The sequence below is a fragment of the Zingiber officinale genome, chromosome 4A (genome assembly GCF_018446385.1).
Source record: "Zingiber officinale cultivar Zhangliang chromosome 4A, Zo_v1.1, whole genome shotgun sequence".
Classification (NCBI taxonomy): domain Eukaryota; kingdom Viridiplantae; phylum Streptophyta; class Magnoliopsida; order Zingiberales; family Zingiberaceae; genus Zingiber; species Zingiber officinale.
The window spans coordinates 92,771,696-92,783,895 of NC_055992.1; the positions used below are offsets into that span (position 1 = coordinate 92,771,696).

A 12,200-nucleotide genomic window follows, 5' to 3' on the forward strand; every position below is an offset into this window, starting at 1 on the left:
CCAACTGCCTCCCGTGTGGTCCAGCTTGACTTTGAGCCCCCGCACTATTTTTCGATTGACTACCTCCGTCTGACCATTGCTTTGCGGATGAGCCACCGAAGTGAAGGCCTGAGTTATTCCAAACCCCTTGCACCACTCTTGTATCTTGCGCCCTTGAAATTGTCTGCCATTATCTGACACCAATTTGTGAGGCAAGCCGAACCTGCAAAAGATATTTTTCCATAAGAACTAGATCACCGCATCTTCGGTGATTCTGGCCAGAGCTTCCGCTTCCACCCACTTAGAGAAGTAATCTACTGCCACCAGCAAGAAACGTCTTTGCCCCGTAGCCATTGGGAACGGTCCTACGATGTCCATACCCCACTGGTCAAACGGGCAAGATACTGTAGAAGTTCTCAGCAGCTCGGTAGGTCGGTGTGTCAGGTTCTGGTACCTTTGGCATGACAGACAAGTATTCACTAACTTCTGTGAATCCCTCTGCAAGGTAGGCCAGAAATACCCAGCCAATAGTACTTTCCGAGCTAGCGTTCTCCTACCTGCATGACTGCCACAGCACCCCAAGTGTATCTCCCGCAAGGCCTGGTCGGCGTCTTCCATGTTCAGGCACTTGAGCAGAGGTCTGGAGAAGGATCTTTTGTACAGTTGGTCTCCAATCATAACATAAGAATGAGCCTGTCTCCTGAGCATACGTGCCTCTTCTAGGTCGGCGAGTACAATTCCATGCTGGAGGAAACTTATTATGGGTGCCCTCCAATCAATTACTTCTCCTAGATTATTTTGCAGATCGATTTGAGCTATAAGGAAGGTCTGCGCTATAGGTCGGCCAAGTACCCAAGTAGTCAAAGAGCTGGCCATTTTAGCTAGTTCATCTGCCCTTTCATTTTCAGCCCTGGGAATCTTGGTAACTATGACTTCTTTAAAATCTTTCCTCATCTTCTCATAGGCTTCCTTGTAAACTTGCATCTTTTCGTTGTTTGCTTCGAAGTGTCCGGCCATCTGCTGAGTTACTAGTTGTGAATCTGAGTATATTATGACCTTGCTTGCCCCCACATGCCGAGCTGCTTGCAGACCTGCCAATAGGGCTTCATACTCTACCTCATTGTTAGTAGCTCTAAAATTTAGTCGTACAGCCAGCTGCATAATATCTCCCTGCGGAGATATCAGAAGCGCGCCTACACCACTTCCCCGATGGGTAGCTGATCCATCTACATAAATCTTCCAGACCTCCTCCGAGTCCGCTTGATAAACTTCTGTCAAGAAATCCGCCAGGGCCTGTGCCTTGATAGCGGTTCGGGGCTAATACTGTATGTCATATTCCCCTAGCTCGGTTGCCCATTTGATAAGCCGACCCGCTACTTCCACCTTGGTGAGAGCTCGGCCCATAGTACTGTTTGTCAGGATGATGATGGGATGCGCCAGAAAATACGGTCGGAGGCGCCGAGCCATTAGAACAAGTCCGTAAACCAACTTTTCTAGGGCCGTATACCGAGACTCAGCCCCCTTCAATAGATGACTGAAAAAATACACTGGCCGTTGTACATTGTCCTGCTCCTTAACCAGCACAGCCCCCACGGCCTCAGGGGTAGCTGACAAGTAGACCCAAAGAGGCTCTCCCGCTTCAAGCTTAAACAGCGACGGTAAGGACTCCAAATATTGCTTTAGCTCCTCCAAGGCCTGTGTGCACTCCTCCGTCCACTGAAACTTGGCTGCCTTCCTGAGCACTTTGAAGAAGGGCGCCGCTCGATCTGCAGATCTGGAGATAAATCGGGATAGTGCTGTTATCCGGCCGACCAGCTTCTGCGTTTCCTTCAGATTCTGCGGGACCTGCATGTCACGAAGTGCTTGAACCTTCTCAGGATTAGCCTCTATCCCTCGTTCAGTCACTAAGTAGCCCAGAAACTTCCCTCCTTTGGCCCCGAACAGACATTTCAAGGGATTCAGCTTTACCCCATATTGCCTCAGAGTCCCACAGGTTTCTTCTACATCTTTTATCAGACTGGACGCCAGGGGGGACTTGATCAGGATGTCATCAACATAGACTTCTACGTTCCGCCCGATCTGACTCCGAAAAACCTTATCCATCATCCTTTGGTAGGTAGCTCCAGCGTTCCTGAGCCCAAATGGCATGACAGTATAGCAGAAAGTACCATCAGCTGTTATGAAACTAACCTTCTCCTGATCCTCCTTAGCTAGGGGTATCTGATGGTATCCCTGATAAGCGTCCATCATGCATATCCTTTCACAGCCAGCAGTTGAATCCACCACCTGATCGATCCGCGACAGTGGGTAACAATCTTTGGGGGTGACTTTGTTGAGGTCGCGAAAGTCTATGCACACCCTCCACTTGTTGTTGGGCTTCTTCACCAATACGACGTTGGAAAGCCAGGACGGGAATTGCACCTCTCGAATATGTCCTGCCTTCCTGAGCTGATCCACCTCAGCCTGGATAATCTTATTTTGGTCGGCGGAGAAGTTTCTCTTCTTCTGCTTGACTGGCTTGGCCTCGGGTATAGTATACAGCTTGTGCTCGGCTACTTCTGGTTTGACCCCGGGCAATTCTTCTGGGGACCAAGCAAAGACGTCTCTGTTGCGGATCAGGCATTGTATCAGCTCCGACTTCAGCTCCGGCGACAGGTCACTAGCAATGCGAGTGATGCTCTCAGCTCTGTCAGGATGCAACTGGATATCTTCGCAGGAGATAGGCTCCTCAGCAACAGGTAGAGGCTCCTCCTGGATGGCATGTACACCGCCATCCTGAATCCGCCGGCTCTTGCGCGCCTCCACCCAGACCATATTGATGTAGCAGCTTCGAGACACCTTCTGCTCCCCCTTTACCTCTCCGACCTGCTCGCCAACCGGGAACTTGATCTTTTGATGATAGGTGGAGACAGCAGCTCGGAACTCATGCAGGGCTGGCCTTCCCAGGATGACATTATAGGAGGAAGGTGAACCAACCACGATGAAGGTGCTCCTCCGGGTGCGCACCAATGGCTCCGTGCCCATGGAGATGGTCAACTTGATCTGGCCCATGGGTTTAACTTCGTTACCTGTGAACCCATACAAGGAAGTGATTACAGGTTGGAGCTCAGCGGCGTCGATCTGCATCTCCTTAAACGCAGCTTTGAATAAAATGTTGACCGAGCTCCCGGTATCCACAAAGACCCGAGCCACTCGGCTATTAGCAATAACGGCCTTGATTATGAGGGCATCGTCGTGGGGCAGTTCCAGACCCTCCAGGTCTTGGGGCCCAAAGCTAATAACAGGGCCAGAGGTCTGCTCGTATCTGCATCCCACGACCCCCACATACAGCCGCCGAACGTGTGATTTACGGGCTCGGCCTGAGTCTCCGCCAGTGGGTCCTCCTGAGATCATACCGATCTCTCGCACGGCAGCGTTGCCCCGGTTCTCCAGTTCTCCGGCATCTCCTCGGTCTTCCCCGAGGCCAGCTTGGTTAGATGGGTCGGCTAGGTCGGGCCGGGTCTGCCGAGCGCGCCTAGCTGCAGCCCGTTCTTCATCCATCCTCTGTATCTGGGGCGCCAACGCCGGGGGAGGCAAACCCTGCTCTGCAGCTCGCCTGGCGTCACGGGCGAATTGGAAGCAGTTACTGAGATCATGCGTCCTGGATCGATGATATGTGCAATATGGCGCTCCCCTTGGTCCAGGCCTGGGCACGTGTACGGCGGCAACTCGCGGCGCTGGTCTAATTCCCTGAGCAGGCTGAGGGGCAGGCGTGGGTTGACCTCGCTGGAAGGGCTGAGCTGGCTGTGGTGCTCTCCTTTCAGGTCGGTTGCCTGGGGCCATCGTCTTTTCAGCTTTCCTCCTAGCGGCCTGCGCTTCTTCCACCTTGATGTAGCAAGAAGCTTTTTCCACCATGTCATCAAAACTCCGGGCGGGGTTTTTGATAAGGTCTCTGAAGAATTCCCCTTCTCGCAATCCGTGGGAGAAGACACTCATCAATATTTCTGAGGTGGCGGAGGGAACGTCATTGGCCACCTGACTAAACCGATTGATGTAGCTCCGCAAGGGTTCGGTCGAATCCTGCTTGAGAGCAAACAGGCAGTGGTCGGTTTTTTGATACTTACGACTACTGGCGAAACGGCGTAGGAAGGCCGTTTTGAAATCCATGAAGCAATTGATGGACTCTGGGGGCAATCCGTCGAACCACTTCTGCGCCGACCCAGACAGGGTGTGTAGGAATACTCGGCATTTGACAGCATCACTGTAATGGTACAAGATGGCCGCGTTTTTGAACTTCCTCAGGTGCTCTTCCGGGTCCTTGCTCCTATCGTATTCTCCAATGTTCGGGGCTCAATATCCCTTGGGCAGGCTTTCCCTCAGGATCTGATCCGAGAAGGGTACTTTGTCATCCGGATCTTCAGGCAGATCTCTGGCAGGGATTATAGCTTTTCCCTTTCCTGAATCCCGCGGTGGATGTAGAGACCTCTCCGCTACCGACGCCGGCGGCTCCTCTTTCTTTGGACTGTGCTCACGGGCTTCGGCTCGACGATAATTGCGGCGAGGTTCCTGAAATGAAGCACGAGGGAGCTCTTCCTGCTGCTTCCTCTTTGAGCCCCTGTCGGAGGCAGGAGTTGGCTCTCTAGATGCTTCGGGTGCCAAGCGAGGTCGTGAAACCGTTCCTTGTTTTTCAGAGGCGGCCTGCTTCCTTACCTCCTTAAAGAGCTCGTACTCCCCGGCAGTCATGGTGACGTTAATCCTCCTGCTGGAACTTCGACCAGAGTCCTCCATCTTCACGCTCCGGATCAGGCTGTTGTGCTTCCCACAGACGGCGCCAAATTTGATCCCGTCCGGAGGCTGAGTCTGACGGATGCTGGTCCAGGTGTCCCGATGGTTGACGGAAGGTCGTAGAAGATGATTCGGCTCCCACGGGTGGCTGACGCTGCTGCAGGACCCTGCACACACTCAGACAATCTCCCCCTTCACGTTAGAGACCGAAACTCAGGGAAAAAGTCCCCGGATCAGGCTCTCCGACACTCAAGTCAGGTCCTTTTTCCCCAGAAAGAACAGAGAGAAGAAGAAGGAAAACAGTTGTCGAAAAAAGTGATCAGAGAGTATGTGCGCATACCTGCATACGAGGGATTCTTCGCCTTTTATGCCTCCCCTTTTTGGAGCCTGCCATCCTGTCAGAAAAAACGTTAGACGCTGGGCTTTGTCGCCTAATTCCGGACACCTGTCGTGCTGCTATTTGTTGTGCGAGCATCTTTCCGTTTTGGAACCTCCGCCTTCGTACATGGATTTTGTCTTGTAGTGGGGGACAGCTGGCAGGCTACTACTGGTTATGAGGGCATCTTTTCGTTTTAGGAATCTCCGCTTTCGCCCGCAGTGTCGATATGCAATGACTCTCCTCGGCGGACCGTTGGGATTCTCCGCACCCGTATTACTCAGCTCTTCCGATCCATTGTATCCCTGCACCGGCCTGCACCCGTGGTCCGCATTTCCGGGCCTGCACCCGTGGTCCGCATTTCCGGGCCTGCACCCGTGGTTCGCATTTCCGGGCCTCACCTCCAGTTCTTTGAATCGCAGGCCTGAAGATCGGACTTCCCCTAAACAGCCTTGCCGATGCCGACCTGTATCCTGCGCTTTGTACTTCCCGGCCCCCAACCGCAGGTCTGTAGCTCGGGCTGCTTCTGATCAGCTCTGCCGCTTCCGACCCATTGGCTTATATTTTCAGTTCCTAGAATCACAGGCCTGTAGCTCGGACTTCCCCTAAACAGCCTTGCCGATGCCGACCTGTATCCTGCGCTTTGTACTTCCCGGCCCCCAACCGCAGGTCTGTAGCTCGGGCTGCTTCTGATCAGCTCTGCCGTTTCTAACCCATTGGCCTATATTTCCAGTTCCTTGAATCACAGGCCTATAGCTCGGACTTCCTTTGGACAACCCTGCTGATGCCGACCCGTGACTTGTGTTCCGCCTGACGTCTTCCCTCGTCTTCCGACTGCTTTGCCCCCTTGATTGACCAGCCTGCCTGCCCTTTGACTATCACCCCTGCTTGCCTTTAATCACCCCGTCAGCCTATCCATTGACTGCCGCATCACCTTGACTATCGACCACCACGTCCTCTTGACTTTTGACCGCCATATGACCTTGACTCTTCTAACCCTTTCCTCATGGGCCCCTCCATTACCAACCGTATCACACAATGAGTGATCAAATCCTCTGTTCCTAAAATCCCTTGCTCCGTGTCCCACTTGTCGTTCCAGCTTATCGCCAGCGACCTCTGGCCATTGGCCTGATCAAAATTATTTCTTGGGGGGAAGATGAACTTAGAGCGGTCACTGTCGGCGTGATCAGCATTAGAATTCGATTGGATCTGAGTAGATTTTTCTTTACTGTCGGTCTTAACTTTTATTTAGATCTGGTTAGATTTCAGCATTAATTGTGCCAGCAACGATCCCTCCTCAGTGAGATACGGGGATAGAGAAAAAGTACGAGAGAGTGGGACTGAGGATCCGAGTTCTGCACAATGAACCAGTCCTGAGCTTGATGGATAAGACAGAAAACATCTGTGGGGTTTTACAAACTTTTATTTGTTTTTTCATAATGTCAATTTAATTTTTTTTTAGAACTTTTGGTCAGGTGTTCCCATTTTTTTTTAAAATAAAAAATAAAAATTTCTTAAAATATTTTATATATATATATATATATATATATTATATTTTGTGAGCATTTAAATTTATTATTAGTTTAAATTTTATTAGTTTAAGTATGAATCTAGAGAAAAATTTTATTAATTAAATTTTTTTAAATCTAATCCTTAAATTTTAAAAATTTAAATTCTAAATATATATAATTAGCTATTATAGCATTTAAAATTTTTAATTTTGGATAATATAATTCAAGAAAAAATTTGAATTTGAGAAGAAAAATTTTATTGGTTTAAATTTATTATAACCTTAGTTTTAAATCTTAAAATTTTAAACCTTAAATACATATAATATATCCTAATATAAAATAAAAAAATGATATAAAAAATCTTGAGATAAATACATGTGCCTGGAATGATTTCTGATGCCTGTACAAATTTACTCACGAGCAATTGAATCAATTTCAAACATCCTGAGTCAAGTTTCAACGAGTCCGTAGCCAAAGATCCGTAGCATATCAAAAGCAAAACTTTATGCATTTTTCCTTTCTTATTTTTTATAATCAATCAAATGGATTGTATACAAATGCAGGAGATTATTCAATCTATTTTAATTTGAATAAAAAAATAAAAAAAGGGCATAATCCAATATTTTTCTTATTTAAGTCTTTTAACACTAACTAAAATTCATATAATTTATAAGTTGAAATACCCCATGAACATAAGCCACCTAAGCAATTTAGGTGGGATGACATCATGCTTTAGTTCAAACTATAAATTTCAGTCGACTCTCAGCGACGAATTAAGGAATGATTTTTTTTCTTTAATTTTAATTTTTTAATAAATTATTGTCATAAGAATGTTGAACTGATAAATTTTTTCTTATACGTACGTTTCGATTTCGATTTATCCTAATGAAAAATTTTAGTAGAATTGAACTAGTTACTTTCAAAATTAATTAAGTTGAATAAAATTTTCATTAGACTAAACCGATAACTCCTAAAATTAATTAAGTTGGATAAAATATTTTGGGATAAAATTGATCACTCCTAAAATTAGTTAAGTTGTATTCCTAATATCTTGCACACCTCTTTCGTAGGCGATCATGGATGACTCTCACTGAGTCTGGACATTTGGAACCGTCAAGACACACTGAGTGGTCAAATATAAGGATTTGTTACCCTGCACACTCCATTCATGGGCGACTAGATGACTCTCACCGAGTCCAGACGACCAAAACCCGATCGAACTATATATATATATATTTGAGCCTCCACATAATGTGTGATTGGATTTCAGTTTCATATAAAGGAGGGACTTCGGCCGTCGTTTATATCTGTCTATGAAAAGGAATGACCAATTGCGAGGGAAACAGCTTCCACAGCTCGGCCTCGGTAGGGCGAAAGGAAGCAGCAGGGCAATGGCCAGATCACCGATGATGCGCTAGCTATAGCGGGACATCTCACAAGAAGGGGGAGCTAGATCGGAAGATGAAGAACAGCAAAGTCATCCCTGCCGCCGCCGGAGTGGAAATTCTCGCAGGACAACGATGAAGGTAAGGCCCTTTTCATCCCCATTTTAGATCGGTTCTTGGTGGTGCTAAGTGAGTTTAGGGATTCGCTAGCTCTTTTGCATTCCTGGAGTATGATCGTCCAATACAGCACTTGTTTCCATACCCTTTTTTTGTGATCGTTAGCTGTCTTATCAATGATGTTACTTCTAGTTCTTATGTTTGACAACGATTAGTTGGAGCTTGCTGATTAATAATTTCGATTGTTCATATGACATTCTTTAACATATAAGGAAATGATCCTGTCCGAGAGTCAAGACGATGGATGTTAGGAACATGGTGCTCCTATTGACTGTGTGTGGACTCCGTGCTAGAGGAACCTGCAATCACAGTAGCGTCAGTGCCGAACCAAGGAGGGGTTCCTCGACGATGACCCTCCGACGTTCAAGTCAGTCTCCGATGATGTACAAGCAAGGAAGCAAAGTAACAGAGAAATAGCGTGACTACAGTAAAGATTAGCATACCTCCGTTGAAACTTGGGATCCTTTATATAGGGCTCCAGGGGCGCGCGTGCACGCTCCTTGAGACGTGCACGTTTCTCAAAGCTTCCCCTGAAAAGACAAGTCGAGAAAGTATTCCTGACACCATACCTTAACGACCCGGGCATATCTCTGACGTGACAGTAGAAACTTCCGTTGTACAATCCACTGCCTGACCATGCCGTCGACCATGTCGTCTGTCGGTGGCACGGGCGCTTAGAATGATATCCTAGATCCTCCTTTTGTCCGTTACTGGGCCGAGCGGGTGAGCCATTCAACCAACCATCAGTCGTTCGGACGCTATCGTTCTTGGGTCGAGCGGGATGATCGCTCGGCCAACCACCCACTGCCCGAGCTCCGCTTCGAATGTAATCTGCTCGGTCGTGGCTCCGCTGGGCTTGTGCCGAGATTTGATGTAACTCCGAGTGGAGCCGGCCGCTTAGCGTGTGCCCCACTGATCCACTTCTCTGAACGTCAGAAGCTTATGTGGTCGAGCTATGATGATGTTGGGTCGGACCTTCTCTATCCCGATCAGGTAGGTGGGTCATCTGACCAGCTGATGGTAGAGGGGCGTTGACCACCCCGACTCTGACCTTTGACCTCCACAATGACAATGCCCTTCCACTGGATGGGTCCCTCATTACCGCATCAGGAAATATTTGGATTTTATTTAGGAAGAATCATACTTATATAGGGAGACACTAATGGATGTTAGTTGTACTTTATCTCATATATACTTCTTTGGGATGCATGTGGTGTTAATGTAAATGAAATGTATCGCAGATCACTTAATCCCTTCATGCAAAGGCCACTGCTAAATGAAGCCCCGTAATTTACCTCTTCCAAATCACATGGAACAATTCTAAAGGTCTTGGAGTGATAATTATCACCATTTACTATAACAATGGCTCAAGACTTAAATATTTTATTTACATGAATTATTTCACACTTCATATATCAACATTAGCAAACCTCAGTCACTACCATTTGAGCTTAAAAAGTAACCCAATAGAACTCAAAATTGCACTTCTCACCAATTACTATGACAAATTATTTGTTTTAATGACCTTTTACATTACATAAATTCACTTTCGGAAATGTTTTAATGACCAGCTCTATTTGTTACTGCAATATCCCATTACCATTAGTTTATATCAGAAATACATAATCAAGGTTTATTGTTTGCAAATTAGAATCTAAACATTTGAGCTCATAGTGACCTTTATGCCAACTTTTTTGAAAGTTTCAAGCAAAATTATAACAGGAACAGCTACCATATTATCACACCAATTATCTAAATGAATGTCTATTAAGGGAAGATTTTAATGCAAACAGATTGTAGAGCTTGTACAATTTTAATAGAACACTCACAAAATAAATGTTGAAACTAGAAAGTTCACAGAATAATAATACCATAGGAGATAAACTGTTAAACTTAAGCTGAAAAAGTCTTCATATTGAGCAAAAACTCCAGATGTAGATCAAGAAAAATTAAACCAACAAGATTACACCTTAGCAACTATCCAAAAGTAACAACAAGAATTACCGAGGAAGATGTTGATAGCTCATTTCTTCTTCCCATCCTTAGCAGCATCTCCTGCCTTTGTCTGAAAATTGAACGATAAAAAACAGTAAGCATCTCTAGTGAGTTTTATTAGAAAATATTCAAGCACATTTTACTTGGTGTGCTTTAATGAAAAGAACTATGAGCATTTGTTCAGTACTAGAGAAGTAAAATTTAAAACATTGTAAATATCAGATGGGGAATTACCTTCTTAACGCTGCGGTGAGAAGTAAAATTTTACTTTGTCCTTTTTCCTTTCCTTCATCTGCTTCCTGGATTTCTCTACCTTAGTTGCAAGGCCATTCTGTATAAACACAATTTCCACAACAGGATCATTTTCCATGGCGAAAGAAATCTCAAAAGTAGAAACAAAACAACAAACATTAATGAATTCTAGAGAATTAAAAGTACAAAAAAAGGTCTTCGCTAACACAATATTAACAGTGTTCACAGTCTCCTTTATTATTCTAAATTGTAGATTGTGGAAAGTTGAGAATTCTGAGACATGTTTTAACTTTTAAGGTTATGTAAGGATCTTCCTTGGACTTCTGCAACAACTATGTTTAGCTTCGCAATAACATTCCTCTCTTACCAAGCATCAAGAAATATAGTAAAACCTAGGCAAGATCTCCAATGATCCATATTTCAACCAATCCCTACGGTTAACTGTGGCCAATAAACTTAATGGAGAATCACTAAAAATCAGATTTTTGTGAACGAGATTGAAAACCTATCAGCTTTCTTCAGTCATTCTAAGATGTAGATTGTGAAAATTATGAGAATTTTCTAAGATATGTTCTATATAAAGCATATCCATAAACTTCTGAAACAAGCAATAGTTACTTTCTTATGGTAAAGACTAAATTCAATCTCCAATTATCCACACAAGAACTAGACTTCCAATTAATTATGTGGCCCACCATAGTCAATAATCTTAGCAGAGAATCAGTAAGAATCAGGTGTTACAAGCATATAAGAGCAGAACGTATGATGCCAGGATCATAAGTATCACGATCAAGATAACAAGCAACAATTGCAACCTTCTTGTGGCATGGGGATTGTTGAGGGGTAGCTCATATTTGGATAAAGGTTAATATGAGGGATGTTATGAAAGAAAAATCTGTTAAGATTTTTCTTAATAAAATTCTGGTAAGATTTTATATAACAGAATTTTGTTGTGATTTTTCATAATAAAATTCTGTTACGATTTTATCGGATTTGGGGTTTAGCATTATTTATGGGGATTATTATAAGTCTATTGTACAACAACAAACACAAGAATTATTAGATGTGATTCTCTTGTGTAGAGAGAATTCTAATAAAGCTTCGACCGTTTTGTGGAGTAGGCAAGTCGTTGAATCACGGTAACTCTTCTTCTTTCTCTTCTTCTTCTCCTTCCTCGTGTTTGCTCTCCTTTTGTGCGTCTTTGTCTTATTGCTCCGCGCGATCTCTTTTTTCTCTCTTCCTCTTCTTCCGCGGTTTAGAGGTTGAGAGGTGTTGCCCTCTCTTTGTGCAACAATTGGTATCAGAGCTACAGGTTTTTGGCGGATTTCTTCAACATGTCGGGGCAACTTCTGCGAAGTTTGATATGGTGAAGTTTGACGGAATTGGAAACTTTGGATTATGACAGAGAACGGTCAAGGATTTATTGGTGCAACAAGGAATGGTGAAGCCGCTAGGAGAAAGAAAATCGAAAAGAATGGAAAGATCAGATTGGGAAGAACTTCAGGCGAAAGCAGTAGAAACAATCAGACTTTGTCTTACGGATGACGTGATGTATCATGTCATGGGCGACGAGTCACCGGTGGCAGTTTGGCAAAAATTGGAAAGTCGGTACATGTCAAAGTCATTGACAAACAAGCTGTATCTCAAGCAGAAATTATTCGGGCTGAAGATGACAGAAGGAACTAATTTGAGCCAACACATCAATATATTCAACCAGATTGTAAGTGATCTGAAGCGGGTTGATGTGAAGATCGAAGACGA

The 12,200-nt window shown here is 45.0% G+C and overlaps 1 pseudogene; it reads right to left on the reverse strand.

The window, feature by feature from the left end:
* Positions 1–10,215: 10,215 nt before the first annotated feature.
* LOC121972500 overlaps positions 10,216–12,200 on the reverse strand; it is a 30,978-nt pseudogene continuing 28,993 nt past the window's right edge.